We start from the raw sequence: 14448 nt of genomic DNA, 5'->3' as shown, positions 1-14448 counted from the left end.
CTAGGCACCGTCTATAATTTGCTTTGGTTCATTCAAATGCTAGGTTATGATTTTTCAATGTGGGCTCCGTGAGCTTTGTCTTGTGGTGGTTTTACATAAGGCAAATACGACGAGGCTTCAGAGAGGCTGTTCAAATTTGCTGTCATCGTTGTATACCTTCATCGGAACCTTATATGGCGGCTGTAATACATTATTTACGGCCAGAGCTCACAAAAGGGTGACTTTTCCCACATATTTGTAACATATTTCCCCGCACTGAGTACAAACACGGTGTTTGACTTCGTAGAATTACCACATATATTGGCACTTCCTGTTGATGGTCAAACTTCGCTGAGAAACAGCTAAATATTTAAAGCTTCACAGGGTCAGGGCGTGAACTGCGCCACCACCCCAGTGGCGCAAGGTGCAACACCCACCTGGATTGGCCTTTAATTCAGCCTGGAATGAGTGTGCCTGACGTGGCCTGGTGGCTCACGAGCCAGGCTGCTGAGCCAACATCACCGAGATCTTGGCTATGAATCTGGGTTTTAGCGAGCTGTGATTACATCCAGTTCTATAAACTATGTATTTTTATTTAATATTTACTAGGTAAGGCCCACTGAGCAATATAGTGCTTTTTCAGAAGAGAGCTGGCTGCACATTATAACTCAACGAAGTGGCTTATAATGTGGAAATCAGAATCAGAATATGTATTTATACTGGAGGAATCCGATGAGCTATAAAGACATTTTTCACTGATGTCCACTAGGGCTGGGTAAGAACGTTACAAGAACAAACAGTACAAAAACATGATAGTGGTGCACAGTACAAGGTAAACTAAAATCAAACAAACACATAAAAATAAAACTAAACCATCACCCATCCTACCAGGCAAAGCCCACTGAGGTATTAACTTATTTTTCAGAAGCGACCTGGCTACAAATGATAGCTAAACAAAGTGGCCCATCGTTTGGACATTTATAGCACCAAAATTATCAAAATAATCTCAATGCATATTTCTAAATGCGGAGCGAAAAACCGGAGGACCCGGAGAAAAAATCCACACGACCATGGGGAGAACATGCAAACTCCAAATATATAGGCATCAGATTCAGGATCGGGATCGGGATCGAACCCCCAACGATCCTGTATACCAGGCGAAGGAGTTAACTTCTTGCCATTGTGGCACCCAGGTGAGGGTCTCAGCCCAATTACCAAAACTTCATAATCCCCCCACCCCAACACCACCATATTAGTTTCAGATTTTCGTTCAATTTGTCTAAATTCCAGCTCAGATGATTACCAATGTTGGTTTGGCTATGGTGTGATAAACATTTCTCCTGCAGCAGAGCCTTTTGGTAAAGTGCAACACTCCTCGTGTGAATGAGAGATCACTTGAAGGCATCTCAGAAATAGTGCTGGGACATCACCATTTACAGGCTGTCCTCTCGCGCAGGGTTATGATGCACTGCTGCATGCAAGAATAGCCTTTTTATTATTATTCCTTGACACAAAACCGATAGCGCTATTAGAAAAAAATCGGGGTATTTTTGTTTTTAATAGATGCCTCAATTCCAACTTGGTCTTAAATTGAATCCCAATGGGGAACAAACCTCAAAAAGCCCTTGGCAGGAATAACCTTTTCCCACCCCAAAGATAAACCCTTGAACCTCAAACCAGTCTGATCGGCGTGCCGTACAATGTGGATGCGTAGAGTCACTCAGAGGCGAATGATGTCCTCCACAAGCACCCCGCCCCCATTCGGCTATCTGGTGGAATCGATCCATTTGTAAAAAATGTCCACAAGATTGGAGACCTACTAATGCGAAGAGGGTGGAGATAGATACTTGTCAAAGCATCGGAGCCAAATACGATATCTAAAACTCACACTTTTTCAGATACAGATTCGAAGTGCAATCAACGAAGCACGAGATGGAGATTTAACTCCCCCCCCCCCCCCCATTGATCACCTAACTTTGAAGCCACAGAACCATGTATGCCATTAAGGAATCCGACTAAATCCTAATAATCCATAACACGCCAATGAGACCCATAAATAAGGCACTATGGGATGGAATTTCCCCCAATGCCATCACAGACTCTCAATGGAGTTAGATTTGGAAGTAACTACATAACAGCCCCAGATGATCTTCCCTAGGGACCATCCAATGTATTTTTGTACGGAACTCTCCTTACAAATGAAAACGTTGCTACATCCCGCAAAATTCTCCCAAAAGTCCACGTGGCACAAATCGGACATACGAGCGTGCACTCTGATCCTGTCTGGACATCGCTGCATACTTCAACAAAATTAACTCCACAAACATTGCTCCATAAATGCAAATGTCACTTCTGGGTATGAAAGCCCAGGGCATCTCCAAAAGTAAAAACGCGTTCCCCCAAACGTCGTACGGAGCGGTACGAAAAACCATACGGGGCACGTGGGAAAACACGATTTTCGATCCTTAGTGGCGTGGAACAAATTCCCTACATCAGCTAGAGCCTCTCTGGGGCACCTGGGATACAGGCTTAAAGGAAAAGGAGGTGTACTTTAATGGAACATGCGAGCCATTCCTGAAAAACCTCTCATGTCGGAGACCCTTGGGCCCAGTGCCACCAGGACACACGAACACTGTTCTCGGTCAGACAACATGCGCAGCTCGTAGCCCCCCCAAATGTTCACCATTCCCCCACCCCCAGACACCACCCACCCACTCCCCTGTTGCGCTAACCCATGGACCGGCAACCAAAGGAACAAGTAGAGCCATTTTTTTCGAATTCGGTAAACAACAATACAAACTCAATCATCCAAGAGCCGCCAATGCAACGTCGAATACGAGACTTACAGTTCTAAATAAATAACGTCACGAAGCAGCAGTCCTTAAAGGGCCGCAGATTGCGGACCCCCTGAGCGAACCGAACCTAAACAACAACAACAACAACCCAACAATGATCTCTGTAAACAAAGACTCGCAACAACCGGTAACACCGGAGCATTTGTTGATTGTTGGAATGCACCGAGGCGGAAATGTGAAGAAGTAGAAGTCTTACTGGTAGGAACCTCCTGGTTACACCAGCCCACAGGGGATTATTGTGTCCGTCGTGCAGGGAGGGGCTGGGTGGGAAGGGAGGGGCAGGGTGGGGGGTGGGAGGAGTGGGGCTGGGTGGGGAGGGGCTGGTCACCCCGTGGTTCCCTTATAAAACTCAACGTTTAACCTACTCACGCCGGCTTGTGCCCGCCCTCACAGTCGGGCATATTTGCGGAATACACCACGCCGCCGTTGACCCTGGCCATTGACCGAGCAACCCAACGTTCCTACCAGCTCCCTCCGCAGGAATGTGTTTAAACAAAATGGAATCCCGATCGGGGGCCTTGTCAAGTCGATACAACCCTCGATGAACAAAGCACGTGGTGGTGTTGAGCTGCTGCTGCTGGATCAGGGTTGGCGAGGTGGCCGCACTGGTGCTGCTCGCTTTTCTCAGTGCGTGCTCTTGACCACAACGTGGTTACCCACAGATGCTGTCCTCCCCCCGCGCATCCGGTTGGCCGCCTATGGTGCGAAAGAAGTTCAACACGCATACACGCACGTTTACCTACACCTGTAAGCAGACGGTGTCTCATTCAAACACCCGTGTCTCCACATTTATCAAATAAACATCTTGACATACTCAACGGCCACCATTGTCTTTTGGGAACACGCCATTTTCGCAGCATTGACTAAATCGAAGAAAACTCTGGACGGGCTTAAAAAGTCAATGTGTTTTACCAGCAGAGCGGGGCATGCTTGGATGAATGCTAGCGAACTGCCAAATGTTATAGGCGATGCCTCTCTCTGTTTATGCGGAGAGACAGATATGAAGCATATATTTACATCTACTCACACCTCCAGAGCCTATGCTGGAGTGGCAGCCGTGGAATAGAAAGGGCCCTTTAGGGCGACCACCGCGGAGATGGAGCGATGAATCCGAGGTCGTGTGCAGGTGCTGGGTTGTAACGTGGCATCGCAGAACCATGACGGTTGCCGCCGGCTAGGTGAGAGCCTTCACCCAGCGGTAGATTGATCATGGCTGATGATGATGACGATTAACCCGGAGGACCTCAGAGAATTGCAGTTGTGGAGGTCAGCGAGTCAAACTGCCTCGCAACGGAGATCCTGTCTCACGCTTGTCTCTATATTCTCGACGCGATTGTGTGCAGCTGGCTAATGTCATCGATGCCCAACGCGTCGGCTCTCGTGTTGTGATGATTGATTTTTTTTTTAAACCCACTGCGACGGTGTCACCCACCCACCAGCCCATGATTCATTTGTGCTCCTTTCAGTTGCAAGTTTTCATGAAAGAAAAAAATAGCTTTCCTACGCAGCACGAATTTGTTTCAGTCACCATTGACTGCGGCTTCAAACACATCACCTTGTCTGACTCATCGTCATGTTTATGAATCACGAAGCGGAGCCATAATTCTCTTCTCGAATTCCATTTTACAACGCGTTTTGCTATAGTGTGAGTCAGAAGCTCCTACTTGTGATCAATTATTACATTTTTGTTGTTGTATAAATTACCTTTTTAATAATGAGTGGACACGCTGCCCCGTGTCGCAATCTCGGGTGAAATTGAACTCATTTTAAACTCAACATCACAATGCGCACGCGGTTTAACGTTTGCCGATATAAAAGCGCTCTGTAACCCACTGACTGTGTCACTTAAGAAAGTGCGACATCATTCCGAAACTAAAGGAATCAATGGAGCAGCCAATCGTAATGTGCTTGCACCGACGTTGAATGGCTTTAACAAACACGGGGACATTTCCAATGTGAACGTAATGTCCCCCCCCACATCCCCTCTCGACATCAATGACATCGAGGCATTTGTGTGATTGTGATGACACCAAAGCAGACTGCGCTGCACTCAGAACTAAGGCACATCGTAAACAATTACCCTTGAAAGGGACATCCACCTGTACGTGAACATCCCATCTGCCCGTCCAACTGCCGAATGACGGCATCAACACGCCGTGTGGGTCGTGGGTGCGATTTGTCCATAGATCACCGCGGTTGGCGATTGTTGGTTGGTCAATGCGGGTTGCATAGATTTGGAATCACCATAGAAGTACGGTGCAACATTGGATTCTGCTGCAACGTCCTCTATCGGCCACAACACCGTCCTGCAGCAGCCTATGACATCTGTCATGTACGGTATTCAGCCATCCAAGCTTAGCCCTGAGCTTGAACAGTTAAGTACAAATGTACAAACAGTTATGTAAATGTACTTAACAGAAGCAAGTATATCTACATTATTGGTTTTTCTGTTCTAGCCAAGACCATACAGTGCTCATAAAATGCACGCCTGTTTATAGATATATCAGGACCTACGATTTAAATACAAGATCTCAGATGTGTTTCCTCATTGACGTGATGAAGGTGAAAGATGAGTCCCCTCCGCCACCCAGACACCTCCAAAGTCATGATCATTTCACATTATTCGGTGTAAATTATTTCATTGCATTGAATTATCGATATCATCGAGTACTAACTCTGGCTGTCGCCTGATGATGCTGGTTGTAATGTCGTACTGTGCTGAACTAGTAAAGAATTGGCATGTTTTGTTTTCGTGAAAACTATTTGGCTGTGTTGGGTGGTGGTCGGTTTAAAGATGCATTTATATTTACGCAATCTAACCAAAAAAACCTCTATTATGGATAATATTGGTCGGGAAAGCCTACGTGTTAAATTGAAATATACCACACCTCCGATTCGCACGTACATACGCAAATGTTAAACGTAGCTAAATAAAAACACTTTTCTCTCTTATTCGTTATATTAAGGGGAAAAACACATAGATGATGTTCAGCTCAGTAATGGAAATCAACAATATCTTTTTCACACTCCATGAAGCTGTGGAGTGAATGCCTTAATTACTCGCCACTTATTTTAGCTCGTCATCGAAGACGGTTCACCAGGTTCATGGCACTGTGTGCTAACCACTTCGCTGCCACTTTCCTATTTCATAAGCATCGTAATTATTATTGTTGTGTAAAAATGCAAGGGCCCTCATAAGCCAATAGAGAGACAATCTAGGTTCTCACAATCTCTCGGGCAGTGATTATCTGGTAATTTGGCAACTGCGAGTGATTTTCCTGCCTGACGAACACATGAAGCGCTGGTGATGTGATGCCCTGCCCGACTCTGTCTGCAGGGAGGATCCTCTCAGTTGGAGATATACTATTGGATCACAAACACTCACGTAAGCTTTGCCGTGTGCAGTTTATTGGCAATATCGCACGTCCTACGTTAATTAAGGATGCAGAGTAATACAAATCAATCATGTTGAGTTTTTGGGACTTTCACTGCGCAGCTAATTATACTTCACTCATTGCACTGCGTGAGTGCAAATATTTGATTCGATACACAACGTACAATTTGCTTCCCTTTAATTAACACATTTCATTCAATCGGCTTAGGAATTCTGATAATGCCACTGTCGCAATACCAGTTACGCCTCGAAAAAGGCTTTGCATAATGGCGGCTTAAAAAGCAACAATTATGATTGATGGACGCTGCGGCATTTGCTCGCAATGGCAACGACGCACCGGTGCTTCTGCGGCGCGTTCGCGGTTCCCATTGATAAGTCGGAGAAATGACGCCGCTTATTTAATCGAAGTGTATTCCACACACAACGATTTAATAGTTGATCTCTCACGGCAACTGCAAGGCATTGTGAAGTGTAATTAACGTGACGTTTTTTTATTTTGCAATAGCGTGCTGATTATAATGTACTTTTAATATCTTCTTGGTTCTTTCGGTAAAGTCACGTAGAAGGGAAATACTAAAATAATAAAAAGTATCTATATATATAAAATCGCAAATCTGTCTGTCTGTGTGTGTGTCTGTCTGTCTGTCTGTGTGTCGCCGGACCATACGCAGTTTCATTTGACGAAATGTGAGGGATTTGCGAGACACGATTGGTCCATTTGGTTTTCCACGGTGGTTGCCCCTGGCAACGGGTAGCGACGCATTCGCTGCGGGGTGGACGCCATTTTTAATTCCCGTTAAAAATATGCGCACGCATTAACACGCGACTCTGAGGTAAATTCATCAAAGTTTCACGTCCTCTTCACTCCCCCCCACCCCAATGTGTGCAATTACTATTATAGGGTCGGTAGATAATACAATTATAGCGATTAGACAGTATTATTGTAGCGCGGTGGGGGGGGGGGGGGGGTAACGGCCCCAGTACCCAGCCTCAGCCGAGTGGGCAATTTAGGCGAGGCCGGAGGCTCTGCACGGTACTAGGCCTCGACACCCCACCACACTATAGGCCGTACATATTACTGCACAGCGGCCGAGGAGATCGTGGCTGGGGGGGGGGGGGGGAGGCAGGGGTAGCAGCCCATCTGTGTATATATGTAAGGTTATTAAGAAATATATTTTTCACCCGGGCAACGCCGGGTAATTCTGCTAGTAATATAATAAAATAATAATAATTATTATATTATTTTATAATGTTTTATTTTTTTTATTTCCCTTCTACGTGACTTTACCGAAAGAATCAAGAAGATGAGTCCCTGCAGTCACGAAAGCTTTAAATCGATACTTATAATATGCTTCAGCCCTTTGTCAATACACATTTGCATGAAGCCTTCGCCACGCCGCGTCAACTGTGGAGGTTGCTTGACCATACTTCACCACGCTGGTCAGTGTGGGTTAGTGAAAGCAGGGTGCCTACGACCGGTTTAAATATCACTGAACACTATTGATGCTAGCCATGACCCGGAATCCAACTCACGTGGTCGTGGTTCTCAGCACAGTGTGCTAACCGATGCACCACCTCTCCATGTGTTGATTATCACTGTCTGTGATTGGATGGAAATCGCCGCACGGTGGTTTGTTTCGGCTTACATTTCATTCACCGCATCCCAAAGCCATATTCCTTACCATTAAGGAAGGAACCGTTTTTTTTATTTATCGAAGGGAAGTTTAGGTATATGTTTTTAGACTTCAACATTTGCTGAATAAAGGCCAATCAAACCAACATGTGACGATCTTACTTTCCTCTCAGTGACTGTCGTAACTAACCAATCACTTGGCATATAAATGGTGATTTTTTTTTTATTATAAAAAAAATAGGTGAATGGGAAACCCGCTCACTGATCTTCAACGAGGACCTGCACGTCGGGCTATATTTGTCCGTGGCGAGGGCATGACTTCGTCTTCACTTGGCACTCTCCGTGAACTCCCCTGTCTGTGTGTGTGTGTGCATTGACGTGGAGCAGCAAGGCAAACCGATGTCAGCGCGCCTGCAAATTCTGGCGAAGCATTTCAAGGTGTGCGCATTGGGGGGAAAATGTGTGCTTAAAGCGGAGAATTGACAATTGCAAATTCGTTTTTAGGAGATTAGCGTTGCTTGGGTGGAACAAAAGAGGCACTCTTGAGATGTGGAAAACCTTACTCAATGTTGCTTGCTGAAACCTCTTCAATTGTTGGCAGAGACGTGAGCGTTATGTAAGAATCGATCAATTGAGATATTTATAAATTCTCGGGATGCATCGATCGAATGAAGTATGTGTGAGACAATGGATTAAGATAATTTGTTTTTTGCCCTTTTATCTGGCAACAAAACTGAAACCTTTTTTTACAAGGAGTCATGTTTGCATTGACCACAATACCTGCGGTCGGGATGCAAACAAAAAACACAACTCTGAAATTGTATGCACTGTCCTTGAAATTGATTGGTCCACACCCGAGACAGCTTTTCTTAGAGCCTAGTCTCACATGGTGTTGGACCAGATGAAGCCAAAAGGCAAAGGAGGTTACATTGGATTAAATTATTATCACTGGACTTACAAAGTATATGCAAATGATATGAAATCAGCGGATGTGCAAGTGCTGGATGGATTGTGACATTGACGGACCAGTTGATTGATCATGGGTGATGATGATGCCATTTTTTTACGTTAGATTTAGGAGAAACGTAAATATAGGAAAATTGCACATGTGAAAAAAATAGAGAAACAATCCCAACGAGTAACAAAAAAATGGGACAAAATTAGACAAAAAAATGAACACATATTCTTTAATGTGCAGCTATGGAGACATACACAAAACAAACAAATATCCCCCATATAGCCTTAAACAATATGTTGGGGCAAGTACTGTTAGCAAGCACCTTTGAAGGCCGACATGACACACGAGGGGGTGGGTGGCTGGCCAGCACAACGCCCGGCCGCCTTTGTCTCCCCTGTGGCGATGTTTACACACTGCAGCAGGTACTCATTGGAGGCTACCTCCACATAGGGCAGGACCAGGAACGATTCAAATAATCGTCACTGGTGTTCGCCGTGAGTGGAAATCGAGACATACACTTCCACCTTCAAAATCAGATATTGTATTTATCCTGGAGAAATCCGATGAGCTATGAAGCTCGTTCTCACAGACGTCTAATAAACATGACACACTCCCCTATCCCTCAACCCCATCCACCCCGTGCCGTCTTCACCACTCTGCTTAGCAGCCTACATGAGTTTCGGTGCACATGTTGAATTGCGTGGTGAGTCATTGCTATCGCCTTTGCTTGCGTTTATCGGCTGCTGTGAGCGTCATCGTAAACTGTCAAAGTCAGCTGCAGAGTGCCACTCAAAAGATATCGCCCTGCGCAGTAGAATCATTGACCCGTCGTGCACAACGCGGACAAGTTGCGGTACTAAAAGACCCTGTTCCACCCCATCCTTGTGCCAATGGGCGATTTTTGTTGTTGTTGTAATAAAGCAACATAGTTGTAATTCAATGAGCGTGTTCGCCAAATGCAGTGTATATCTGTAATCTTCTTGGTTCTTTCGGTAAAGTCACGTAGAATGGAAATAATAAAATAATAAAAATAAAACATAATAAAATAATTCTCACGACGTTTCGGCCACAACGCAAGTAGCCGTCCTCAGGTGGAGAACAAGTCTGTCGAGGAGACAGAGTCTGAATGACACGCCCCAGGCTTGGAGCGTCTATTTAAGCTGGGATGGAGGGGAAGAGCCTGAGGACGGCTGCTTGCGTTGCGGCCGAAACGTCGTGAGAATTATTTTATTATGTTTTATTTTTATTATTTTATTATTTCCATTCTACGTGATGACTTTACCGAAAGAACCAACAAGATGTATCCCTGCAGTCACGAAAGCTTTAAATCGAAATGTATCTGTAATGTCAATGTGTCGGCTCAGCAGGTGTGTAGGTGTGGGGGTTTCCACGCTGGCGAAATGTTAACTACCTCGCCTGGTATACAAGATGCTATAATCTTGATTTGAAGCTTTCGTGACTGCAGGAATCCATACTCTTTGATTCTTTCGGTAAAGTGACGTGGGTATAAAATAAAATAAAATAATTCACGACGTTTCGGGCGCAACACAAACGTCCATCATCAGGTGGGAAAGCGTGGTCTGCTGCTGAGGCAGACTGTTTTAAACGTCGTGAATTATTTTATTTTATACCTACGTGATTTTACCGAAACAACCAAAGAGCAAGAGGCTATAGTTTAGCGATTAGCGCACTGCGCTACGAACTCGGCGACCCGAGTTCGATTCCCACTCACGACCGATAACAGTGGCGAATATTTGAACCGTTCCTTGGTCCTGTCGGTTGACTCAGCCTTGAATGAGTAGCTGGTGCAGCATGTTAAAACCGGCCCTTCGTGTGCCGTGCCGGCCTTCATAGGTGCTTGCTGACAGCGCTCGCCCCGACAGTCTGCGTAGGACATTTTAACACGTAGGCTTTCGCGACCAATATTATTCATAATCAACGTTTTTGGGTTTAGATCGCGTTATTTATAAATGTGTCGTAACCCTCCACCACCCGACACGGCCAATCAGTAAAAAAGTGTCACGTTGACAAAGGACAATTAGTTCACTGCTTTAGCGCACCGGTGTGTTGAAGCGTGAAACCAAAACATTTACAATTTGAGTACGACGTTTCGCTGGTAATTGCATTCAGCATCATCGGGCAATTCGCCATTCTGGCATTCAGCATCATCGGGCAATTCGCCATTCTGGCGAATTGCCCGATGATGCTGAATGCAATTACCAGCGAAACGTCGTACTCAAATTGTAAATGTTTTGGTTTCACGCTTCAACACACCGGTGCGCTAAAGCAGTGAACTAATTGTCCTTTGTCAACGTGACACTTTTTTACTAATTGGCCGTGTCGGGTGGTGGAGGGTTACGACACATTTATAAATAACGCGATCTAAACCGAAAAACGTTGATTATGAATGCGTAGGACATATCGGCACATTTTATCTTCATTTTTTGCTCAATCAGTGCTTGTCAGAGTGACTTCTGCATCTAATTTCGTCAATACAGATTACAATGTACCAAGTTAAGTGTTTAGCCGGCAGATCATAAAATGTACTCTTAAAAAAAAACGTTGCTATAATTCGTGAGGAGGTAGTTTTCACAGCAGTTAGTGAATGCTTGTAATGCCGATGTTCATTATTCGCAATGTTCAATATTTTCAAGCTACTCATTAGTGTGCTTTTATTGTGTGGGTATCAAATATAATCTGTTTCCTTGCAGTAATGTTAATAAATTACATTTTAATCAAGTCTATTTGCACATGTGCATGTGCTGATTGAGGAGTGCTCCAGCAAAATTATTACCAATTACCACTGCAGTCCACAACAAAAGAGAGGCATGTGTCTATGCTAGCCGTGCAAGTAAGAGTATGTAACGTGAAAATGTTACATCTATAGTGCACGCGGTATTCAAAAGGGCATTCATGCAATGTTGATCTGTGTATGTATCTGTGCAATATTACAGACGAATCGTGAGTCAGGCAGAGGACATACACATCGCATGTTATGAACATCGATTACATTTTGTTTTTGATTAACAGAGGGATATTTGCATGTGTCAATATGAAGAAAAAAATATGAATTGCGATTCTTGTATATGTTTTGTTAAATGTAGGCCAATACATCATTTATCTCTTAAAATATAGCTTATGCTGACTAGACGGACATTTAGTCTGCAGTAATTAAAGTTATTATTTCATAGGTGCTCGCTTCATGTCTGTTGTGGGGCAATTAGTCAAAGCTAATTTGATTGTGAGCATGAATCATTACTCATGGACAGTGCCATTCTGGACACGAAACAAACGCGACGATGCTTTTGGAGCACCGGAGTGAATGCCAATTGAGGTAGTGAAATCCCAAAGACTTTACACCACTGATAACTGAGACCATTTTTATAATAATAATCATAATAACGATCCGCCTAATTTGAATGCACTGCTGGATTAAAGATGAAACATCCCGTGTCAGTTGTGGTCATTGTTGGAGTCATACTTCCCCCAAATTGTTCAGTGCGCACATGTGAATGTGGTGGGTTTGGATATCATTCTCCACTGAGGGTAGCTGTGGCCAGGATTAGAATTCAGGTTTACTGGGTTCATATCGCAGTGCGCCGACCGATTTGCATCACCGCGCCACTGTTTCCCACTCAAAGCAAAAAAAAAACACAAAAAAACACGTGGCATGAATGTATCATTCATTAATGTCATTAATTTTTTGTCAATATTTAATGAGAATACAATATGTGCTGGCCAGCTAATGCAGGCGTATCATATGTGGCAAACTGATCCAGTGTTTTAATTACAACGGTGATTTAGAAAAAAATACATTTATTTAAATATCCTTCCATGATTAATTTCTCCACGTTGTGAGATTTTGAGGATGCTGCCATGGTGTTTATGGTTTCGTGAACTGTGTTTGCAATCTGGTGGTCGCCAGTGCGTTCCCGTGGCGTGACGGCTGAAGAAATGGGGCTCCTCGCTCCCAACTCTGTCCACCCAGAAGGGATGTTAACTACCTCGCCTGGTGTACAGGAGGTCGTGGATCCGATCCCGACCCTGACTTCTACTGTATATTTGGAGTTTGCGTGTCTCTCTCCCCGTGGTCGCGTGGATTTTTCTCCGGGTTTTTCCCTTCACATTGAGAAGCATACGTTTAGAGTATTTGGCTGTTATACATTTCCATATTATAAGCCACTTCGTTGAGCTATCATGTTTGCCCAGATCGACTCGGAAAATAAGCTATATAGCTGAGCGGGCCTTGCCTGGTAAAATCGAAATAGTTCGTTGTTTAAATAAATGGGTTCAACCGCATTCTGTCGATTGGCATGCAATGTGTGGCGAGGTAAAGAGTGGATTACTCCCACGTCTTCCAAGACGTCCGGCTAATGTGGAAGGCTAGGTCTGATTACCCACGCAAAGGGATGTCAAATGCTTCTTCTAGTTGGAGATCCTTCCACCAGCAGTAGCATGGTGAAAATAATGGCAAGGACGCACCTTTATCTGTTATGGAATATCGAGAGGTGGGTGTAGGGAGTTCAAAAGTTTAATGTTGGGCTACTCCCAGGATGCACTTGGGGTGCAGTAATGGTGTAAGGGGGTGAATCGTAATCGCTCTTTGGCACCGTCTAAAATATTTACCACTCTTTTTTCAGTGCCAACTTTTTTTTTTTGCCATGCGACGCAGGTAAATTAATGCGATGGACAACGGCATGCAATGGGGCATGCGGGCAACTTGTTAATGGTTTCACTTCAGGAGAGTAACTCATTCCGGATCACTAATTGGGACCATACTGTCCGTTATTTTTTTTTTAATCCCACTTTTCACTTCGTTCAATCAGCCTTTGCAAGGGTGGCAGAACAGTTTTGAGAATAGAAGAATTAAAAGATGTCACAATGACCGTACCTTGAGCTCTTGTTAAAGCCTCCGTCTTTATATGCTTGGGATATAACGTGTAATGGAATAAGTGAATTCATATTAACAGTTAATGAAATGTGAAGCAACAGATTAATGGCTGTGAATACCTTAATATTCAATTCTCAAAACTTTTTTGTTACAAAAATAAATGTGTCTCGCCATAAGGAATGCATCAGTGAATACATTTTTTTTTTATAAACAAAAATAACGCAAACGTTTTATCTAAGCTGGTAAAGCCCATTGAGCTATGTAGCTCTTTTTCAGAAGCGATCTGGCCACAAATGATAGCCCAATGAAGTGGCTCATCATCACGTGGACATTTATAGTCGCTAAATACTCTAAACGCATGCAAAAATATATACAGCAGGCGTCAGGGTCGGGATTGAACCCACGACCTCTTCCAGACCAGGCGAGGTAGTTAACATCTCAGACACATCGAAGGATTTGAAATTTCCACACAAGAAGACACAATCCTAATAATGATGAGTATTTTTGGAATTTCCAAATGTCGTTACATGATATTGTATTCATAGGGGTAGCTGATCGTAATGTGAATATAACTATAATATAATTGGCTTTGTGCAAACTTTCAAATCAATAAAACATTTCAATAAAACATTGTGGGGAGTGGTAGTGTTGCGTTAAGCGCACTGCGCTACGAACCTGGTGGACCAAGTTCGATTCCCGCCCACGGCCAACACCGGTGACGATTATCTGAACCGGTCC

The sequence above is a fragment of the Lampetra fluviatilis genome, chromosome 9 (genome assembly GCF_964198595.1).
Source record: "Lampetra fluviatilis chromosome 9, kcLamFluv1.1, whole genome shotgun sequence".
In the NCBI taxonomy this organism is placed as follows: Eukaryota; Metazoa; Chordata; class Hyperoartia; order Petromyzontiformes; family Petromyzontidae; genus Lampetra; species Lampetra fluviatilis.
Note: the sequence above shows the minus strand (reverse complement) of the source record.